Below are 17,119 nucleotides of genomic sequence, written 5' to 3'. Positions count from 1 at the left end.
AAGAGGCCTTCTCTTTATACAGCGGCATTTAAGACCTGCTGACCTGGCAAGAACTTGTTTTTAACAGAAGAATTGTGTTTGGTCACTGTATGTCAAAGCATGCTGAGCCTGCTAAAACTATCTGCAGATTACGGGTGGGGGAAGGAATGAGTAAGCATAGCCTTGAGCACAGAGATACGGGCACAAAGGGGCACGAAAGAATGTGCAGACCGGGATAACAGGAAACCACGATAGCAAATGTGCAATGGTTGTTCGTTAAACTCCAACTGGATACTTCAGATAAACTCCAACTGGAGATCCGCCCTGGGGTGGACGTGTTCTATGTGCAAGGCAATGTAAACAGGAAAGTATAAAAGAGCATTATGTGTAGAGGGAGGGGCGGCACTTCGACGACTTGCTTTGCGAGACGTTTGAACTTGCAGCCCATTCGCGAATGCTTGTGCATTAATAAAGTATTGTTTACTTGGCTCTTTTCTGTCTGAGTTATTGCAGGGTCCCTCATTGTACTGGTTATGGTGACGGCGAGAAATCGCACCCACACCTGTGCAGTTCCCTCTGGGACCACTGCAAAAGATTTAGGACTACAGGTCTTTGGCAGTAAACCCACTTGGTAGCAGTCTGTACCACACAGATTCACTTGGTAGCTGTGGCTGAGCAGTCAGACTTCCCTCAAGAAGAGTTAGGCAGTATGTGGAGTATACAAAATAGGGCAGTTTACACAGTAGAACAAGCAAACACGGAACAAGGCTTCGGTGTAAAGATATGTAGGTATTTATTTATAAAAACACATCTATGAAAAACACACTGGCACTAATACGGCAAACAACTTCAATCACAATTACTATAAGTATCTCACTCCTCTAACAATAGTTTGACAAGTCTAGGTTCAACGGCACCACTTATTTGCAGACAGAGGTGAATGCTTTAACCTAGATGGAACTCTAGTATTCGTTAGGACGTGAGAGAAAAGGCAGGGTATGAAATCAACTCGGTACCAACACTTTTACGAACAAGTGCAAGGCAAGTAAGGCAGGGTCTACTGTAGATCGCAAAGTACAGAGGCCAGGCCCACTCGGAGAGAGGCAAGGCGATATGTCCCCAAAAAGTATCACAGTGGAAATGCACTTCGAGTCTTTGTCGCAAATTGTCACAGAAAGATTGGACCAGTTCAGAACAGAAAGTTAAGAAGGCTTGGAGGCGACCCAATGGAGAGGCGAGGATTAAGACACCTCACGCTAACCGTCACAAGGGAAGCCAGGCGGACACGGTACCTTGTATGTGGTGAGACAGCTCCGGCGGGGGCAGTTGTTCCTGGTGGTGGATGCAAGTCGGGGCTTTGCCAAGAGAAGAGATGCTCTCGTCGTCGAAGGAAAGTTGAAGATCGTTGCACCACCAGGGAAGAGACCAGCCGCGGAGTGCTCCGTCACAAGGCACCACCTTTTGGTCGTGGTACAGGCTAGTGGCTATCCGGTTGCCGGGATTCTCAGCACGGGCAATTCGACCACTACGCCCTGGAAGCGAAGAAAAAGCAAAGGGGACTGGTTGTTCCCACCAGTCAGGGGAAGAAGACTCTCCAGCCGGGAGATCTCCTCTGTCGTCGGGAATTGGTGAGTCGGTTCAGCAGGGCTCCACCGGAGGTGTCTTCGTTGCAGGTCGGCTCAGCTTTACCCTCGTCGGATTCTTAGGTCCTGTGGCGACTTCTGAAGATCCAGTCCCAAAAGCCCTGCTTTTATGCAGAATACCCCCATTCATTCAGCCTAGCTGTCAATCAAAACACGCTAAGTGGTGAGCGGGGTGGCTCACCACTTGGGCCAATCACACCAGAGTGCGACTTGAGTTGGCAAGGCAACTCAGTCCAGGGTGCCTAAACCCCCTCCCACACCCCCTGTGGTATCCAGACAGAATGGCACCACTTTGGAGGGCTTCTGTGTAGAAGCCCGCCAAAAGTGGAACAAAGGGCTCAACCTTTGGTTCGGAGTTACAGAGATGAACACAGACGCCATTTTAAAAGCCGAAAAATACCAACCGATAGATTTATTTAAGACAAATAAACCGGTGGTACGTTAGAGACTAACGAGAAAAAGTATTAACCTCCAACAATGGGAAGAATCCCATAGGGTTATATTCGGGGTCGAATATAACAAGTAGTTTCCACTCCCACCAGCCAAAACTCGACGAGGGGGGACGGGACAGAGCCCCCTCGAATAACAGACCCCGGGGTGATCGAATTACCCCTACTAGTACATCCACAATAGGATGGTTTGTACTAGTTCTGTTAGTAAATTTAGGTCTAGTAAAGCCAATGGTGACTTTACATGCCCTGGGAGACAGTAGTCAGTCCCAGGGTACGGAGTCTATGGTGGGGATCCTCTAGGATGCCCCTGTGTTACGGCACGGAGGGTGCGGTGTAACACACATAGTAAAACATATGAGACCCTGTGGAGTAAAAGACCCCATAGCCCATAGAACTCATTGACATTCCAAGGAATTAACCACATTCATGTCCAACAGTGGGAGAAAAAGAGTCTCACTCTTGGCAGGATGGAAAAAACAAACTCCAGAAATCCAGCAAAGCTGCTGGGGGACTCACTAGGTTCGGAAATTCAGCCTAAACAGAGAATTCTCCCTAACAGGAGCTTACAGGCCTGCGGCCATCTTGGTCAGGCTCTCTAGCGCCCCCTCTCACTGTGAATGTTAAAAAACCTAAAAGGCCTGAGCCAGAGATGCTCTTCAGAACATAGCCCTGGCCTGGTTACGGTCTAAAGCTTGAGAGAGTTGTATTAGGACTCGGGATTTTAGACTTTTGCACAGGATCCAAATCAAGGAATGGTCCTCGTTGAATGATCTAGACTGTATTGTCACTGGTTGTGGCCATAGAAATCTCCCTTTGTTTCTGAGCCACTGCCACAAATTGGGAAAGTTGGCATCCACCACAAGTGTAAGAATTCTAACTGATTGAATTGTTTAGTTTTTCTGATATTCTTATTAATGTTTTTGTCTTTCGTTTGTCGCATTTGTCGTAGCACTCCGACGCTGATGTTCTAAGCACAGACTGTAGATTATTTTCTCTTTCCTGCTGTTTTACTGCTTGTTGTTTGTCTCTTTTTGTTTCAAGTGAGTCTGTTATTGTTTCAGCGCTTCTATGCCTGAGGGCCATGTTCCAGCGCTTTAGAAATAAATCCAATAAATAAATAAATAAATAAATAAATAAATAAATAAATGGTAAGGATGATGAAGAATGTGAGAGCCCATTCACCAAGATTCAAGTAAACCACAAAGAAGTTAGTATGACAGACGATTCCGGTGCCAAGATATCACTGATGTCAAAGGCAATGTATAAGATCTTATGCGTCCTGACATAAGACAAGAATCATACAATTGAGATAGGATTGAGCTGTTAGGTTACTTTGTTGCAAAACTGCAATTCAAAGGTAGAGAGGGAGGAGGGAAATCTATGTCACGAAAAGAGGTGCGACGCTATTAGGTTGGAGAGAATACAAGAGATTCGGGAGAAGGCTTGATCGCAACGCTGAGGAACACGCTTTGCATATTGGTAGTGGAGAAGATTTCAAAGGGGTGTTTGCTGCTGAAACTGGATGCGTGAAAGGTATGAAACACAAAATAGTTCTTAGAAAGAGAAGTGTGCCGATGGTGGAAAAATCGCGGCCAGTGCTTCTGGTGTAAAGGGAAGGTGTCAACCGTGAGCTTGTCAAACTGAGGAAGTCTGGGGTGATTTAAGTTGTGAACAGTGTTAAATGGGTTTGGCCTGTAGTGCCGGTGAAGAAATCCAGAGGCAAGTTGAGAGTGTGCATCGACCTAAGAGAGCTTAGAAAATGTGTAGTGGCGGAGAGGCACCCCCTTCCAAATATGTCAGAAATGCTTGCAGTGATAGGGAAGGCTAAGATTTTCTCTGAGCTCGATATGACTTCCACTTAATCATCAGAAAGAACAATCTAGAAAGTTGAATCCGTTCTTTACGCTTGAAAGAAGATTTCCATACTGCAGAATGACTTTTGGTTTGGTATCAGCTTCCTCGGTTTTTAAAAGGTGATGGATAAGTTGTTTAAAGGAGTGAGTGGTGTACACTGCTTCTAGGATGATATTTCGGTATGTGGGGAAACAATGGAGCAACATGAAGAAGTGCTTGAGAATGTTTCGAGTATTCTGGGAAAGAGAGGTATCACTTTAAGAAAATAAAAGTGTGTATTCAGGAGAAATTAAGTAGAATATCTCAGACATGAGATTTTTGTGTCAATCTCAGTCCAAAGGCAGATATGGTGATGGTGGATGCCATGAAAAGGGTGACATCTCCAAAAGATAAGGGAGAATTCAGATCTTTTCTAGAGATGATAGAGTTCTATCAGAAGGTTGTGCCGATTTTGCTTACAAGCTAGTAAGGATGAGGTAATTGCTAAAAAGGGGAGTTCAGTTTGTTTGGGATAAACCTTGCAAGGACAAGTTCAATGCACTCAAAGAGTATGGATATGGAGAAAGCACTGGGCCAGTGTGACACTCTCAGGAAATGCATCCTCACTGTAGGAAAAGGGATAGGTGCCATGTCGTCACATAGATACGGCGAGGAGGAGGAAATCATTATGTATGCATCAAGGGTACAAAGGGGTGCTGAGAACTATTCAGTACTAGTAAGGAAGCGTTGACATGTCATTGGGCTGTGGAAAAATTCAAACATTTTGCATAGGGTGCTGAATTTGTTAGCCGCACTGACCATACGCCCTTAAGGGTGACATTTTAATCTAAAGTTCTAGACAAAAAGTTTCGAGTAGAGTTGCAACTTGGGTGATTAGGTTACAGGGTCAAAATGTACTATGTAAGTTATTCCTGGGAGAGAAAATATTCTAGCGGATCATTTGTAGAGGTTAGAGGGAAGAGAGGAAAGAGGAGGGCCTGAGCTGACAGATGTGGTTTTTGTCACCCATGAGGGAATGATAAAAAGAGAATGAATGCCATGTGAACAGAAGAGGTACTGTATACAATGATGGAGTTTGTGAGAAGGATTGTGTGGTGGAGGATCTGGTGAGAAGGATGGATCAAAGAACAAGAGAGTGGGTAAGGGAGGTGAATGAAAGGAGGGGGCGCTCTATCACGGAGGTCCACGTAGGTGACTGGATTCAAATTCAAAAAGAGGTTGTGAGCAGAAAGGGGGCTTGCCTATATTCGGATCACTTACAAGTGAGTGCGGTGTTGAGGGGGCAGTGAGAGGGAGAGGTGACAAGTGTGGAAATTGGGAAGATTGGCCACTATGAGAAAGAAGATGTGAAAGGAAGGTTGTGTGTGATTGAGGAGAGGAGATTGTTAGGCAGAAACCTGTGCAGCTCCCTCTGGGACCACTGCAAAAGATTTAAGACTACAGGTGTTTGGCAGTAAACCCACTTGGTAGCAGTCTGTACCACACAGATTCACTTGGTAGCTGTGGCTGAGCAGTCAGACTTCCCTCAAGAAGAGTTAGGCAGTATGCAGAGTATTCACAATAGGTCAAGAGCACACAATAGAACAAGTAAACACTAACCAGGGCTTGGTGTAAAAGAGATATAATTATTTATTTAAAACCACATCTAGAAAAACACACAGGCACTAATAGTAAGCAATTCAAAAACATGGTCACTAAAAGATATACACTCCCTTAAAAGAATATTAGACAAGTCTTAAGTAAAGCCCCACTTATTTTCAGACAGCGGTGAGCGCTTAACGTAGATGGCACTCTAATAGGTCGTTTTGAAAAGGGAGAGAAAAGCAGAGAACAAGTTGAAACAGATCTCAACACTTTTACAAGAACATAACAAGGGAGGAAGGCAAAGTAAAACCGTGAAGTTAGAGTTCAATAGGCTGGATCCGCTTTCAGGGGATCAAACGAAATGTGTCCAAGGTCACACGGTTGCAGTGCACAAAAGTCTTGTAATGGTTAAAAAAGGAGTTGGACCAAAGAGAGGGACCAGTTAGAGGGTCAAGGCGTCCAGCCCAGTTCAGAAGGTTAAGGAGTTATTATTACCTTGTAGCAATCTTTAGAAAGGGAGGCCTGGCGGATACGGAACCTTAAAGTGGTGAGAACACTCCAGCGGGGGCAGTTGTTCCTGGCAGCGGATGCAAGTCGGTGCTTCGTCCGGGGGAAGAGAGGATCTCGTCATGGAGGAAGACAGGAGTCCGTTGCACTGCCAGGGAAGGAACCAGCCGCAGAGTTTCTCAGGTACAAGGAGCGGTCCGTTGATTCGCGGTTCAGTGGTGAGTGGCTATCCGGCCGCCGGGGTGCTTGGCACGGGCAGTTCGACCACAAACCGGTCTGGGGTGCGAAGAAAAGAAGGTAAACTGGATGTGCCCACCAGTCAGGGGAAGAAGCCTCTTCAGCCGGGAGATCCTCTCTGTCGTCGGGAAGTGGTGAGTCGGTTCTGCATGGCTCCACCGGTGGTGTCGTCATGGTAGGTCGGCTCAGCTTCTCCCTCGTCAGATTCTCAGGTCCTGTGGCGACTTCTGAAGTTCCAGTCCCCAAAGCCCTGCTTTTATGCAGCATACCCCCATTCACTCAGCCTAGCTGTCAATCAAACATGCTAAGAGGTGAGCCGGCCGGCTCACCACTTGGGCCAATCACACAAGAGTGCGACTTGAGTTACCAAGGTAACTCAGTCCAGGGTGCCTAAACCCCCTCCCACACCCCCTGTGGTACCCAGACAGAGTGGCACCACTTTTGGAGGCTTCTGTGGAGAAGCCCGCCAAAAAGTGGAACAAAGGGCTCGACTTGGGTTGGAGTCACAGAAGAGAGCACAAATGCCATTTTCGAATCAAGTCTTGGCAAAAAATACCAACCGGAGAATTAATATTAATTATATAAACCGGCGGTATGTTCGAGGCTATGAGAATTAAATAATTAAAGTTGGTAGTCTCGAACAATGGGAAAATCCCATAGGAAAATATTCGCGGTCGAATATAAAAAGTAGTTTCCACTGCCACAAGCCAAAACTCGATCAGGGGGGACGGAGACGTGCCCCCTCGACTAACAGACCCCGGAGCAATCGAATTGCCCCGACCAGTACATCCACAATATTATGGTTTGTACTGGTTTCTGTTAATAATTTGGGACTAGTAAAGCCAATGGTGACTTTATATGCCCTGGTAGACAGTAGTCAGTCCCAGGGTATGGAGTCTATAGTGGGGTGTCACTATGACACCCCTGTGTTACTGCACGGAGGGTGCTGTGTAACACACATAGGAAAAACACATGAGACCCTATGGAGTAAATGACCCCATAGCCCATAAAACACATTACCAATCAAAGGAACACCATAAATCATGTCCAAGAGTGGGAGAAAAAGAGTCTCACTCTTGGCAGGATGAAAAAAACAAACTCCAGAAATCCAGCAAAGCTGCTGGGGGACTCACTAGGTTAGGAAATTCAGCCTAAAGAGAGAATTCTCCCTAACAGAGATGTGTTGTGCACAGCTCCTTGGTTATGTGGAGTGTTTATGTGGAATGTTTGAAGTGTTGGAGGAAAGGAGTTCTGGTGAAGCCAGTTGTCTTTGGCTGAAGGAGCTGCCGGGATGAGAGAAGCTGGGGGTCGCTGCAGCGGAATTTGACTGTGAATAAGGCATTAAGGAGACAGCTATCATTGTGATCTCACCCGGGTGTCACATTATTTCCATGTTATTCTTTGATAACTACCATTAGAAGCCATGGCCCTGGGATCACATCTTGTAATGGAGTATCCTAGGGTTGGAATGTAGGACCTCACCCTGTCCTCTGGCTCGCCAGTACTGACAGCAGTCCAGTTGTGAGCATGATGTTAGGTTTCCCATGTGCCACGCTGGCTGCAGCCCGATTACTGCTTAGTTGTAGGTTGATTAGCAGAAGAGTAGGATGCCAGGACTCTACTTGACTATTGTATTGCTAATATTGGGATCTGTATATTACTTGCCTATACGTATCAATATTTATTTTCTCTCCAAGACAAAAACTATACAAGAGATTGAGAGCATTCTTAATGTATTTCTACGTATTAGTATGAAAGACACAATGTTGGAAGTGTACAGTTGGATTGTTGATAAAACTGTGTAGGGATGACATTGGTCACATCTAATGTTCATGGTACACACCAGGTTTAAAAGAACTGTTCCCTAGACAGTATTGATGTAGACCTACAACAACATTGCTGTCCAATGGTAATCCTGTCCGGTGCTCAGGGGCAGTGGGTTCTCTTAACCTAAACACATAGACCCACCTCTGCCTCTCCAGAGTCTTGCATCGGGTACAGCACTATGCTTTGCCGCAGAACTGGCCACAGCCCCGGGTGAGCATTTAGCCCACTTTGGGCTGGAGGTTAAGCTCTGGCATACACGGGATGGTAAAATCATGGCAATGCCATGCACTCTGTGCCATGGCAGAGGTGGCCATGCAGCCTTTCAGCTGCAAAGTGTGGTGTGCTGCTCTGCGCATGATGTGCACAACAGCAGTGTCTACAGATGACTCCAGTAATACAGTGTGGTGTGTTGCGTCATGCAACCCGTGTCACATCAACAGTGGCCATGGAGAGGTCAGGAGTAAAATGTGGTGTGTTGTGTCATGCAACCTGTGTCACATCAACTGTGGCCATGGAGTGGTAGGAGTCAATCTGGTGTGCTGTGTCATGCAACCTGTGTCACATCAACAATGGCCATGGAGTGGTGGTCAGGAGTCAAAAGTGGTGTGCTGTGTCATGCAACCTGTGTCACATGAACAGTGGTCAGGAGTCAAATGTGGTGTGCTGTGTCATGCAACCTGTGTCACATCAACAGTGACCATTGTGTCAAATGTGGTGTGCTGTGTCATGCAATCTGTGTCACATCAACAATGGCCACAATGTGGTGTGCTTTGTCATGCAACCTGTGTCACATCAACAATGGCCATGGAGTGGTCAGGAGTCAAATGTGGTGTGCTATGTCATGCATCCTGTGTCACACCAACAGTGGCCATGGAGTGATCAGGAGTCAAATGTGGTGTGCTGTGTCATGCATCCTGTGTCACACCAACAGTGGCCATGGAGTGGTCAGGTGTCAAATGTGGTGTGCTGTGTCATGCAACCTGTGTCACACTAACAGTGGCCATGGAGTGGTCAGAAGTCAAATGTGGTTGCTGTGTCATGCAACCTGTGTCACATCAGCAGTGGCCATGGAGTGGTCAGGAGTCAAATGTTGTGTGTTGTGTCATGCAACCTGTGTCACATCAACAGTGGCTATGGAGTGGTCAGGCGTCAAATGTGGTGTGTTGTGTAATGCAACCTGTGTCACATAAACAGTGGCCATGGAGTGATGGTCAGGAGTCAAATGTGGTGTGCTGTGTCATGCAACCTGTGTCACATCAACAATGGCCACGGAGTGATAGGAGTCAAATGTGGTGTGCTGTCTCATGCAACCTGTGTCACATCAGCAGTGGCCATGAAGTGGTCAGGAATCAAATTTGGTGTGCTGTGTCATGCATCTTGTGTCACACCAACAGTGGCCATGGAGTGGTCAGGAGTCAAATGTGGTGTGCAGTGTCATGCAACCTTTGTCACATCAACAGTGGCATGGCGTGGCCAGGAGTAAAATGTGGTGTGCTGTCTCATGCAACCTGTGTCACATCAACAGTGGCGATGGAGTGGTCAGGAGTCAACTGTGGTGTACTGTGTCATGCATCCTGTGTCACATCAACAGTGGCCATGGAGTGGTCAGGAGTCAACTGTGGTGTATTGTGTCATGCAACCTGTGTCACATCAACAGTGGCCATGGATTGGTCAGGAGTCAACTGTGGTGTACTGTGTCATGCATCCTGTGTCACATCAACAGTGGCCATGGAGTGGTCAGGAGTCAACTGTGGTGTACTGTGTCATGCATCCTGTGTCACATCAACAATGGCCACGGAGTGGTAGGAGTCAAATGTGGTGAGCTGTCTCATGCAACCTGTGTGACATCAGCAGTGGCCATGAAGTGGTGGTCAGGAGTCAAATGTAGGGTGCTGTGTCATGCAACCTGTGTCACATCAACAGTGGCCATGGAGTGGTCAGGAATCAAATTTGGTGCGCTGTGTCATGCATCCTGTGTCACACCAACAGTGGCCATGGAGTGGTCAGGAGTCAAATGTGGTGTGCAGTGTCATGCAACCTTTGTCACATCAACAGTGGCATGGCGTGGCCAGGAGTAAAATGTGGTGTGCTGTCTGATGCAACCTGTGTCACATCAACAGTGGCGATGGAGTGGCCAGGAGTCAAATGTGGTGTGCAGTGTCATGCAACCTGTGTCACATCAACAGTGGCCATGGATTGGTCAGGAGTCAACTGTGGTGTACTGTGTCATGCATCCTGTGTCACATCAACAGTGGCCATGGAGTGGTCAGGAGTCAACTGTGGTGTACTGTGTCATGCATCCTGTGTCACATCAACAGTGGCCATGGAGTGGTCAGGAGTCAAATGTGGTGTGCAGTGTCATGCAACCTGTGTCACATCAACAGTGGCCATGGATTGGTCAGGAGTCAACTGTGGTGTACTGTATCATGCATCCTGTGTCACATCAACAGTGGCCATGGAGTGGTCAGGAGTCAATTGTGGTGTACTGTGTCATGCATCCTGTGTCACATCAACAATGGCCATGGAGTGGTCAGGAGTCAAATGTGGTGTGCTATGTCATGCATCCTGTGTCACACCAACAGTGGCCATGGAGTGATCAGGAGTCAAATGTGGTGTGCTGTGTCATGCATCCTGTGTCGCACCAACAGTGGCCATGCAGTGGTCAGGAGTCAAATGTGGTGTGCTGTGTCATGCATCCTGTGTCACACCAACAGTGGCCATGGAGTGGTCAGGAGTCAAATGTGGTGTGCTGTGGCATGCATCCTGTGTCACATAAACAATGCCCATGGAGTGGTGGTCAGGAGTCAAATGTGGTGTACAGTGTCATGCAACCTTTGTCACTGTATACTGTATACAATTTATGTTACCAACAACCTGTAATATGCAACCTGTAACCAAGTTCTAAGCATTCTTGTTATTCAGCTACCGAAGGGTTTTCGGGCGCCCTATAAATAAACAAATAAACAAACAAACAAACAAACATCAACAGTGGCATGGAGTGGCCAGGAGTAAAATGTGGTGTGCTCTGTCATGCAACCTGTGTCACATCAACAGTGGCCATGGAGTGGTCAGGAGTCAAATGCGGTGTGCTGTGTCATGCAAACTGTGTCACATCAACAATCGCCATGGAGTGGTGGTCAGGCGTCAAATCTGGTGTGCTGTGTCATGCAACCTGTATCACATCAACAGTGGCCATGTAGTGGTCAGGAGTCAAATTTGGTGTGCTGTGTCGTGCATCCTTTGTCACACCAACAGTGGCCATGGAGTGGTCAGGAGTCAAATGTGATGTGCTGTGTCATGCATCCTGTGTCACACCAACAGTGGCCATGGAGTGGTCAGGAGTCAAATGTGGTGTGCAGTGTCATGCAACCTTTGTCACATCAACAGTGGCATGGCGTGGCCAGGAGTAAAATGTGGTGTGCTGTCTCATGCAACCTGTGTCACATCAACAGTGGCCATGGAGTGGTCAGGAGTCAAATGTGGTGTGCTCTGTCATGCATACTGTGTCATATCAACAGTGGCCATGGAGTGGTCAGGAGTCAAATGTGGTGTGCAGTGTCATGCAACCTTTGTCACATCAACAGTGGAATGGCGTGGCCAGGAGTAAAATGTGGTGTGCTGTCTCATGCAACCTGTGTCACATCAGCAGTGGCCATGGAGTGGTGGTCAGGAGTCAAATGTGGTGTGCTGTGTCATGCAACCTGTGTCACATTAACAGTGGCCATGGAGTGGTCAGGAGTCAAATGTGGTGTGCTGTGTCATGCACCCTGTGTCATATCAACAGTGGCCATGGAGTGGTCAGGAGTCAAATGTGGTGTGCAGTGTCATGCAACCTGTGTCACATCAGCAGTGGCCATGGAGTGGTGGACAGGGGTCAAATGTGGTGTGCAGTGTCAAGCAACCTTTGTCACATCAACAGTGGAATGGCGTGGCCATGAGTCAAATGTGGTGTGCTGTGTCATGCAACCTGTGTCACATTAACAGTGGCCATGGAGTGGTCAGGAGTCAAATGTGGTGTGCTGTGTCATGCACCCTGTGTCACATCAACAGTGGCCATGGAGTGGTCAGGAGTCAAATGTGGTGTGCAGTGTCATGCAACTTTTGTCACATCAACAGTGGAATGGCATGGCCAGGAGTAAAATGTGGTGTGCTGTGTCATGCACCCTGTGTCACATCAACAGTGGCCATGGAGTGGTCAGGAGTCAAATGTGGTGTGCAGTGTCATGCAACCTGTGTCACATCAGCAGTGGCCATGGAGTGGTGGACAGGGGTCAAATGTGGTGTGCAGTGTCAAGCAACCTTTGTCACATCAACAGTGGAATGGCGTGGCCATGAGTCAAATGTGGTGTGCTGTGTCATGCAACCTGTGTCACATTAACAGTGGCCATGGAGTGGTCAGGAGTCAAATGTGGTGTGCTGTGTCATGCACCCTGTGTCACATCAACAGTGGCCATGGAGTGGTCAGGAGTCAAATGTGGTGTGCAGTGTCATGCAACTTTTGTCACATCAACAGTGGAATGGCATGGCCAGGAGTAAAATGTGGTGTGTTGTGTAATGCAACCTGTGTCACATTAACAGTGGCCATGGAGTGGTCAGGAGTCAAATGTGGTGTGCTGTGTCATGCACCCTGTGTCACATCAACAGTGGCCATGGAGTGGTCAGGAGTCAAATGTGGTGTGCAGTGTCATGCAACTTTTGTCACATCAACAGTGGAATGGCATGGCCAGGAGTAAAATGTGGTGTGTTGTGTAATGCAACCTGTGTCACATCAACAGTGGCCATGGAGTGGTCAGGAGTCAAATTTGGTGTGCTGTCTCATGCAACCTGTGTCACATCAACAAGGGCCACGGAGTGGTAGGAGTCAAATGTGGTGAGCTGTCTCATGCAACCTGTGTCACATCAGCAGTGGCCATGAAGTGGTGGTCAGGAGTCAAATTTGGTGTGCTGTGTCATGCATCCTCTGTCACACCAACAGTGGCCATGGAGTGGTCAGGAATCAAATTTGGTGTGCTGTGTCATGCATCCTGTGTCACATCAACAGTGGCCATGGAGTGGTCAGGAATCAAATTTGGTGTGCTGTGTCATGCAACCTTTGTCACATCAACAGTGGCATGGCGTGGCCAGGAGTAAAATGTGGTGTGCTGTCTCATGCAACCTGTGTCACATCAACAGTGGTGATGGAGTGGTCAGGAGTCAAATGTGGTGTGCAGTGTCATGCAACCTGTGTCACATCAACAGTGGCCATGGATTGGTCAGGAGTCAACTGTGGTGTACTGTGTCATGCATCCTGTGTCACATCAACAGTGGCCATGGAGTGGTCAGGAGTCAACTGTGGTGTACTGTGTCATGCATCCTGTGTCACATCAACAGTGGCCATGGAGTGGTCAGGAGTCAAATGTGGTGTGCAGTGTCATGCAACCTTTGTCAAATCAACAGTGGAATGGCGTGGCCAGGAGTAAAATGTGGTGTGCTGTGTCATGCAACCTGTGTCACATTAGCAGTGGCAATGGAGTGGTGGTCAGGAGTCAAATGTGGTGTGCTGTGTCATGCAATCTGTGTCACATCAGCAGTGGCCATGGAGTGGTCAGGAGTCAAATGTGGTGTGCTGTGTCATGCAACCTGTGTCACATCAGCAGGGGCCCTGGAGTGGTGGTCAGGGGTCAAATGTGGTGTGCAGTGTCATGCAACCTTTGTCACATCAACAGTGGAATGGCAAGGCCAGGCATAACATGTGGTGTGCTGTGTCATGCAAACTGTGTCACATCAGCAGTGGCCATGGAGTGGTCAGGAGTCAAATGTGGTGTGCTGTCTCATGCAACCTGTGTCACATCAACAGTGGCCATGGAGTGGTCAGGAGTCAAATGTGGTGTGCTGTGTCATGCAACCTGTGTCACATCAGCAGTGGCCATGGAGTGGTCAGGAGTCAAATGTGGTGTGCTGTGTCATGCCACCTGTGTCACATTAACAGTGGCCATGGAGTGGTGGTCAGGGGTCAAATGTGGTGTGCAGTGTCTTGCAACCTTTGTCACATCAACAGTGGAATGGCGTGGCCAGGCATAACATGTGGTGTGCTGTCTCATACAACCTGTGTCACATCAGCAGTGACCATGGAGTGGTGGTCAGGAGTCAAATGTGGTGTGCAGTGTCATTCATCCTGTGTCACACCAACAGTGGCCATGGAGTGGTCAGGAGTCAAATGTGGTGTGCTGTGTCATGCATCCTGTGTCACATCAACAGTGGCCATGGAGTGGTCAGGAGTCAAATCTGGTGTGCAGTGTCATGCATCCTGTGTCACATGAACAGTGGCCACGGAGTGGTGGTAGGAGTCACATGTGGTGTGCTGTGTCATGCATCCTGTGTCACACCAACAGTGGCCATGGAGTGGTGGTCAGGAGTCAAATGTGGTGTGTTGTGTCATGCAACCTGTGTCACATCAACAGTGGCCATGGAGTGGTCAGGAGTCAAATTTGGTGTGCTGTCTCATGCATCCTGTGTCACACCAACAGTGGCCATGGAGTGGTCAGGAGTCAAATGTGGTGTGCTGTGTCATGCAACCTGTGTCACATTAACAGTGGCCATGGAGTGGTCAGGAGTCAAATGTGGTGTGCTGTGTCATGCAACCTGTGTCACATCAGCAGTGGCCATGGAGTGGTCAGGAGTCAAATGTGGTGTGCTGTGTCATGCCACCTGTGTCACATTAACAGTGGCCATGGAGTGGTGGTCAGGGGTCAAATGTGGTGTGCAGTGTCTTGCAACCTTTGTCACATCAACAGTGGAATGGCGTGGCCAGGCATAACATGTGGTGTGCTGTCTCATACAACCTGTGTCACATCAGCAGTGACCATGGAGTGGTGGTCAGGAGTCAAATGTGGTGTGCAGTGTCATTCATCCTGTGTCACACCAACAGTGGCCATGGAGTGGTCAGGAGTCAAATGTGGTGTGCTGTGTCATGCATCCTGTGTCACATCAACAGTGGCCATGGAGTGGTCAGGAGTCAAATCTGGTGTGCAGTGTCATGCATCCTGTGTCACATCAACAGTGGCCACGGAGTGGTGGTAGGAGTCACATGTGGTGTGCTGTGTCATGCATCCTGTGTCACACCAACAGTGGCCATGGAGTGGTGGTCAGGAGTCAAATGTGGTGTGTTGTGTCATGCAACCTGTGTCACATCAACAGTGGCCATGGAGTGGTGGTCAGGAGTCAAATGTGGTGTGCTGTGTCTTTAATTCTGGGACATAGCAGCAATGATCAGCCGTGATCACTAAGCACTCCCGGAGTGAAGCGACGTGTGCCATGGCATGCATTCTTTGTCACCGCACAGCGGATACAGGCATGCAGGAGTAAAGTGTTGTGTGCCAGGCACTCGCTGCCGCGGCTGCAGTGGCCACAGAGCAGGAGCTGCAGTCTAGTCCAGGACTGAGGTTTGGTGTGCCGGAGTGCTACAGGTGTGATGGTGCGGTACACATGAGTGCTTCGCTGGGCACGATGAGTGATGAGTGAAAGTCTGCAGAATGCCTGGGATGGCGTGCCGCAGGGCCCGGGGGCGGCGGGGGCGAGGAATGCACGCACCTGGGGCCTGGGCGTGTGTGGCCCCTGCACCTCTGCCAGCCTGAGCATGCGGCAGCCCGCATGAGGACATATGTCAAAGCAGCAGCGTGCACTTATCGGAGGTCACGGGGTCATGCACCAGGAATGCCCACAGGGGAGGCTCACGATGCTCGAGGAGGGGGGCCTGCAAAGCCTTGGCCAGGAATGAGGAAGCGAGCGACCATGCACCGGCTTACTGCCCACTGCAGAGGCTTACCTGTCTGTGAGCCACGCGGCTGCCAACGTGTGCCCAGGAATAATCCTCAGCAGAGGAGTAGCCAGGAGTGGCTAGCACGTGGGGCCTGAAGCTACTGTAGTTGGGCGCACCCCAGTGACATTAACGTCTGACAATGCCCACACTGCGCTTCTGAGTGGGCATTTACAGATTGTGGGTGGGCTTTGCTGGCTCAGGCCCTACCCTAGGGTTGCAAGTCCCGCCCACTGCTGTGAGGAAGGCGTTTGACTTCCAAGAATGGAAGGAATGGCCTCCAGGTGTGCAGGCTTGGAAGGTTATCTGTCACTCGCTCTCCCACACAGTGAACCCAAGCCCGGGCTACCATCACTGGGGTCGGTGCTAGTTCAGAGGGATATCAGCGACATAGCGACTGGCCGCAAGTACACGGTTAAAGACACAGGCCCTCATTACGCGTTCGGCGGTGTGGCCAAAAACTGCGGTAATGCAGTGGGAACTGTGCTATGACTGCCTTACCGCACGGCCGAACTATGGGCTTGGTGGAATGGTAGATAACAAACTTCCAGCAGAATGCGGGAGGTCATTCCTGCAGGTTACCACCAAAAAAGGTCAAATCGGCAACATTACCACTAGCGAAATTACCACCGACGGTAGTTCCAGTGCAATCCCCATGGAGTCCTATGAACCCCATTAAATGGGGACTAATACCGCCTACTACCACTTGTAATCCGGCGGTAATTCCGTTGAAATCCCCATGGAGTCCTATGAACCCCATTAAATGGGGCCTAACACCACCTACTACCACTTGTAATCCGGCGGTAATTCCGTTGAAATCCCCATGGAGTCCCATGAACCCCATTAAATGGGGCCTAACACCGTCTACCATCACTTGTAATCCGGCGGTAATTCCGTCGAAATCCCCATGGAGTCCTATGAACCCCATTAAATGGGGACTGACACCACCTACTACCACTTGTAATCCGGTGCTAATTCCACCAGACCAAGTGGCGGCAACAGTAAATCCGTTTGGTGGTATTTCGGCAGAATTACCACCAAAATACTACAACCTTCTAATGATGCCCTCAGTTGTTTAATGTGTACTGACGGCGGGAGCGAGGATTTGAGAGCTGCACCTGGAGCCTCACCACGAAAACTTTGCTCTGGCACAAGTGCAATTGTGCACTGTGTTAGCACTAGGGCACAAATTGCACAAATGCAAAAAAAGGTGCTCTTTTAATGTATATTAGTACGAATAA

The sequence above is a fragment of the Ambystoma mexicanum genome, chromosome 7q, assembly GCF_040938575.1.
Source record: "Ambystoma mexicanum isolate Mex_15411 chromosome 7q, UKY_AmexF1_1, whole genome shotgun sequence".
Lineage (NCBI taxonomy): Eukaryota > Metazoa > Chordata > Amphibia > Caudata > Ambystomatidae > Ambystoma > Ambystoma mexicanum.
This window is presented reverse-complemented; position numbering follows the sequence as displayed.